The sequence below is a fragment of the Phascolarctos cinereus genome, unplaced genomic scaffold (genome assembly GCF_003287225.1).
Source record: "Phascolarctos cinereus isolate Bilbo 61053 unplaced genomic scaffold, phaCin_HiC Scaffold_2;HRSCAF=192, whole genome shotgun sequence".
Classification (NCBI taxonomy): Eukaryota; Metazoa; Chordata; class Mammalia; order Diprotodontia; family Phascolarctidae; genus Phascolarctos; species Phascolarctos cinereus.
In genome coordinates, this window is record NW_027555625.1 from 113183351 (window position 1) to 113190500 (window position 7150).

Consider the following 7150-nt stretch of genomic DNA (forward strand, 5'->3'; position numbering starts at 1 on the left):
CTTACATAACCAGGAATTGTATGTACACCAAAATGGCTTTAAAAGAGCCCTTAGCAGGACTCAGGGGCTTGCTCTTGCTTTTATTTTGCATTTTAATGACATTCATCTTTAATCTTCACTCTGGCACTTTTATGCAGCTGAGCCTTAGCGGGACTCCAGGCTTTTTGGGGTTTTAGCCTGGCTCAGCTATTAAGTGCCTATTTATTTTCTCTGCTTCCCAGTCACATTTGGAATGGTAGATGTGGCTTTCCGGCTTTAATCGTCTACATCTCAAATTCTGTACGTATTCCTGTAGAGCTATAATGTTCATGCTCCTTTACTTTCCATTAAAATACAGATTTGGCTGCTTAACAATGGAGCTTATCCACTTTTTCCATATTTGCTTTTTGACCAGAAAGGGAAAGCATGGAATGTCTTTGTTGTCTGTGCCCTGGTCCCCTGCCTGCTGTGTTCCACTATGTTTTTTTTAATGATCTCTCCCTAATACTCAACATACATTTATTAAGTACTTTCTTTGTGCCAGGAACTATGCTAATCACAGGAGGTATAAAGATTAAAGTTACACAAGCCTTGCCCTACATGCCCTTACATTCTACCAGAGGAATGTGACTTATCTGCAGATAAGTAAACCACAAGGTAGGGAGTCACCCATTCAAAGGAGAGAGCCAGACAAACTAGTCTGGGAAAATTTAAAGAGGGCACACTTTCAGCTGGGGGGTAGTAGGGAAGGCTACAAAAAATAAGGATTCTGAAAAGCAGACAGGAGTGGCAAGAGTCTGGGTGGGTGGGGGAGGAGTCTTTATGGATGCTGAAAGGTTGAAAGCAGCATGCTGTTCAGGGAACAGCTAATAGTCTCGTTTGTCTCTGGAACACAGAGTACAGGAAAGAGAATAATTTAAAGAAGGCTAGGCATGTAGGTTGAAGCCAGATTGATATCAGAATAAGAAGTTTATATTTTGGAGAGTGATATGGTTAGATCTGAGCCTTAGGAACATTATTTTGGTGAATCACGTTGATTTAAGAAGACTTGGTCCCTAGACAGCTACTAACCCAGTTTGGTTGCTCTAACCTGTGGTTCTTATCCATTTTTGTGTGTTGGGAATTCCTTTGGCAGGCTGGTGAAACCTATGCACCCATTCTCTAAATGATATTTTAAATACATAAATTTTTTTTAAAAATAGGATTACAAAAGAAACTGATTATTTTGAAATGTATTTCAAAATCAATTTTATCAATCAATTACTGATTATCAATTATCAGTTTTTTAAAAACAAGGCTATGGACCCCAGATTAAGAATCTTTACAAACAAAACAAAACAAAAAAACAAACAAACAAACAAAAAGAATCTTTGCCTTAAAAAGTTTGGAGATTCCATGGCAATTTCTTCCACAACACAAGGATGAAAGCTGTCCCATGGGTCTTGTTACTGAGGCACCTGGCTAAGGATGAAGTTGAAAACTGAATTAAGAAAGCCCAGAGGAGGATGATTGTGTCCAACCTCCCATAGGGCTGCAAGACTTGAACCTTGCAGAGCATGGCAGCTCCTGTTTCTTTAGCAGGCTCTTTGGTGTCATCTCTAAGCCATACTTAAGATTTAATGTATTTGGTTACTGCTTGTGGAACATGACTGAACCTCCCTGGCACCTGATTCTATTTGTGGGAAATGCAAGGGAGAACAGCTGTTGGAAAGATTTCGTCATTTCTTCTGATGGTCTGACATTATCTACAAGGATCTATTGACGCTGCAGTTCCTTTGGATGTTCAGAAATTTCTCGAATCAGATACGTTGTATTTTCTAGCAAGTTATCTTTTGGGATGCCTTCATATTTCTGATGATGAATAAGAAGCTTAACCCTAAGTTTTGGGATAATTAGATGATTATTTTAGATGAAGTTCTAAGTGAAAGATCTTGTGTAGGACTGAGTAACTTGAAACCAAGCTGTCTTAGCAGGAAGAATGCATTGTGATCTCTATAAGTCTAAAAGCAAGAATTTTAAAAAGGTATAAGAATGCTGGTACAATTGACTGTGTAGGTGATATTACGTACATTTCTTGCAATATTGATGCCATGGAAAATTTTTTGAAAAATCCACTAAATCCTTGGTCACATTAACATTCACAGTTTGTAAATTTGATATTTCTCAGCTTTTAAGGAAACCAAATAGCTCAGCGAGAGTAAAGACATTTAGATAATGAAGCACTTATCTATGAATAAATCAATGTGTTCTCAACTCTATCTTTAATTCCTAAGCGTATACATTATGTAGCACATCTTAGTTTTCTTTTATTTCCCACAGTGTCTAACAGAATTTTGGATATGTAGGAGGAACTGAATCAATACTTGGGGATCATTGAAGCTTAGAGCTATGGAAGGGAGCTAAGAATTTTCTAATCAATCCCACCAAGGTCAAATGAGATATTTATAAAGCACTTGGAGCCATGCCTGGCACATAGTAGGAGCTTAAAACATGCTTGTTCCCTTTTCTTCCCCCTTCCCCAGCTCCCTACCTAATACCCCTTTAGGGCAAGTGTTCTTAACCTTTTTTTGTTTCTGGTGAAGGCCACAGACCCCTTTTCAGAATAATGTTTTAAAATGCATAAAATAAAATATATATAATTAGAAAGGAATCAATTTACTAAAATACAGTAACAGCATTTTTTTAAACTTCATGTACCCCAGGTTAAGCTCTTCTCAACTATACAATGATGCAAGACAGTCCCAAGGGACTAATGATGAAGCATACTATCTACCTCCAGAGAAAGAACAGATATTGTTTGAACACAGATTGAAACATGATATTTTTCACTTTCTTTCTTTCTTTCATTCATTTTTTTTATTTGAGTCTTCTTATACAAAATGACTAATGTGGAAATGTTTTACATGGTTGTGCTTGTATAACCTATATCTGATTGCTTACCGTCTCAGGGAATGAGGAGGGGATACAGGGAGGGATAGATTTTAGAACTCAAAACTTTTGAAAAAGCCAAATGTCAAAATTTTGTTTTAACATGAAGGGGAGATAAAAGATTATACATTAGAAAAAAAAGAAGAAGCCCTGCTCTAGAGCATCTTGGACAAATGGTCATCTATCCTCTGCTTAGATATCTCTAGTGATGTGGACCTCACTACTTATCATGATCATTTTGAATAGCTCTAATTACTAGGACTTTTGTCCTTGGTTCAAATCTTTCTTCCTGGAACTTGTCAATTCATTCACTGATTATAGACATTATACAATTCATCTCTATAATATACCAGTAGCTCCAAAGGACTCAAAATGAAACATGTGACCTATCTCCTGATAGAGAAATTATGGACTCAGAGTATAGATTGAGACTTTTTTTTAAAACATGACTAAAGTGGGAATTAGTTTTGGTTTTTTGCTTTCTCAGTTGGTGTAAATGGGGAGAGCGAGAGGTAGAAGGGAGAGAATGTAGACCTGAAAAAAGAATAAATTTAATTTTAAAAACTACCTGTTGATTAGGAAGGTTTGAGAAAGTTATTATTCCCTATTTTATATTTGGAGTCGCAAATGATGGCTAAATAACCAGCTAAAGATAATTATGTTGCTTACCAGCATACATGCTGCTTCCCCCCTCCCTTTTCCTATATAATACATGCTCTTTCAGGACTAGGATTGCTTCATCCTTGGTTTTGTATTCCTAGTGTTTAGCACAGAGCCTAATACATCATAAAGGCTTAATAAATGCTTGCTGGGTTGAATCAAGTTAATATTTTTTTAAAAGCACATATAATGGAGTCTCATCTTTATTAAGAGTTCACTTTAGGGGCAGCTAGGTGGCGCAGTGGATAGAGCACCGGCCCTGAAGTCAGGAGACCTGAGTTCAAATCTGCCCTCAGACCAAACACTTGACACCTACTAGCTGTGCATCCCTGGGCAAGTCACTTACCCCAATTGCCAAAAAAAAAAAAAAAAGAGTTCACTTTAAACAGAAAGCTATACTTTGTAGCCTGTAGATATAGACTAAAGGGTTGGCATTTCTTGTCCTGTGTCCCATTGACTGTCATTTGAAGGCTAGAAGAGTTAACATTCATATAGTGCCTTAATGTTTGCAAAATGTTTTACATAAATGATTTCATTTAAACTTCACAATTATCCTATGAGGTAGGTATCATAGCTATTATTATCCTCATTTTACAGTTAAAGTTGTAAAGTGACTTGCCTTTGACCACACAGGTCAAAGTTGAAATTAGGTCAAAGTTGCAATTAGAACTCGGGGTCTCTTCTCACTCCAAGTGACTCTAGACAATTAATTTTACCTTTCTGAGCCTTTGTTTCCTTGTCTATCAAATAGGGACAATGATATTTGTACTGACTCCCTCAAGTTATTATTGTAAAGAAATAAATTCTATGTCTTAAAGTGCTATATAGTTATATATATGAGTTATTTCTATTATTATTATATTTAGTGCTTTTCCTACTGTTATGCTTATTCTACTGTATTCTTGCAACCCCCTTCTTCATCTCCCTATTATTCTTTTATACTAATTCTTAATTATAAATGAAACTGGTCCTCTCCAACAACTTCAACCCTTTTTGAGCTAAGCTGAGATTCTTAGAGTATGCTCCCAACTTATCTGGGCTAGTATCAAAGCAAGTAGTGAGTCAGCCCAGTGGATAGAATGCGACACCTTGAGTTAAGATAAACATAAGTTCAGATACTGCCTCAGACACTAAAGTCATATTATAGATGTCATTTGTAAAAAGCTAATTGCCTGGCAAAGCTCACATGGTGATCAGAAAAAGTGATACAAGAACACACTCTCAAGGTCTCTCTGAAGAACTTTGGAATTGATTGTGTGACAGGACAGATACTGGCAAAAGACTGCCCAGCATGGCATGCCCACATCAGAGAAGATGCTGTGCTCTATGAGCAAAGCAGAATTGAAGTAACTCAAAAGAAACACGAGATGTGCAGATTTAGAGAATCCACTCCAAATGTTCACATGGACTATTTGCGCCCGATCTGTGGTAGAACATTCTGAGCTCCCATTGGTCTGATAGCCACAGCCGGACACACTGTAATGTGACTCTAATATACTGATGTCATTTTGGTCCTCTTTGAGAATGAAGAGCAGCAACCACCCAGTTATCTGGCTGATTATCAAAGGGCTGCACACCAGTGCGGGCTTCTGAATGACAATACTAGAACCTTAAGCTTTCAGGGTTACCTCTAGAACTCCAAAAATTGTAGTCAAGACCCTCTCAAGGCCACAACCTATGAGTAAAAGTGTGAGCTGAGGGAATGCCACACCAAGATGGACTTTCAGACCATGCTCTATAAGGATCATTTGGAGGAACTGGGAATGTTTAGTATGGGAATATAAGAAAAGACTTAGCTGGGACATGATAACTGCCTTTAAGTATTTGAAGGCCTTTAAATATGTGAAGAGGAATTAGCCTTGTTCTGCTTTGGGGACAAATATAAGAGTAATGTGTTTAAAACCCTCCACACTCTGGCCAATGTGCCTTATTTTGTTCTTCTCCATCTCCAACCTTTGTACTGGCTGTCACCTGTGCCTGTAAAAAACTCTCACTTCAGGAGCAGCTAGGTAGTGCAGTAGATAGAGTGCTGGCCCTGAAGCCAGGAGGACCTGAGTTCAAATGTGACCTTAGACCAAACACTTGACACTTACTAGCTGTGCGACCCTGGGCAAATCACTTAACTCCAATTTCCTAAAAGAGGGGGGAAAAATGTTTAAAAAAAAACCCTCTCACTTCATCTTTACTTCTCAGAATTCCTAGCTTCTTTTGAGATTCAGTTCATGTAGCATCTCTTTCAAGAAGTCTTTCCTGATTCTTTTAGTTGCTAATCCTTCCTGCTCTCGGAAATAATCATGTTTCATATTTTTTGAAATTGTCAAAGATTCTGCTTCCACTATAAGAGACATTTTTAATGTGTTTGGGTATTTATGCTGAGCTAGAAACTTTCCCCTGAAAATCCTTGTAAAAGATAGTCACCCTTAACTTATTCTTCTCTCAGATTGTATCTTCATTAATTGGAGTTCAGCCCTAATGCTCAACACTGACAAAGATTCCATGATTAATAAAGTACTAGTCCTTCGACAGATCTGAGGTATGTCAAGTCTTCATAATATATCCCAGGTGTAACTCTCCTGATTCTTACCCATTTCCCTCTCCTTGTGAATAATATCCTGAGGATGATAATGTATATTCAACCTCTTGGTTAACCATCCAATTCCTTTTGCAATTTTTAGAAGAAAACCAAAATAAAAACAATGATTGCTTTCTTGGAAGGATCTTTAATTACATTTTCTAGAGGCTATTCTGTTCATTGTTTCCCTCTGAGTTATTCTTCCCAATTTTCTCCTTCTGGCTTTGCACAACACAATAAATTATAGGCCCCAGAGGTGAGAGAACACCCACACATACAAACCTCCCAAGGCTTTGGGACAGCTTGACTTTTTGGAGGGAGGGGCAAAGAAAATCATAAGACTATGTCATGGAAGCTTGTTTCTCAGAGCCAACTAATCAGGAATTTACTCATAAACTTTATGTTTCTTTACAGCCCTTCTTACTATTGCACCCACCTGGCAATGTTTTCCAAACATGCAATTTAGTACAAGAATGAAATGCTTCATTGACATGGGTGGAGAACAGAAAAGGCTTCTTTTTGGTGATTTAGAATTTAAAGAAACAATTCAAGTTTGTTGTATAAATAAGTAGAAATGGAGCCAGCTCAATCTTTTAAATAATTGAACTAATCAACCTCTCATTTAAAAACTCTCTCAGTCAAGAAAACAAGATTATCATCTTAATTAAAGTTTGATGAATGAAGTAATGGATGAAGAACAATTTATTACATTCAGATTTAATTCAGTGTTCTGCTTAAGTAGCCAGTTATGCAAGAAGTTTCTACCTGAGCCTCCCGGTGGTTAGTGCTCCTCCCCCCACCCATGTTGTACATTTGTGAATTTACTCTGTGTGTGTGTGTGTGTGTGTGTGTGTAGAAAAAGAGAGGGTTGGGTAGCTACCTGTGCGACCCTGGGCAAGTCACTTAACCTCTGACTACCTCAACCGTAAAATGGAAATCATAATAGCCCCTTCCTCCCAGGGTGGCTGTGAGTATCAGATGAGATAGGATTTGTAAAACACTTAGCAGAGT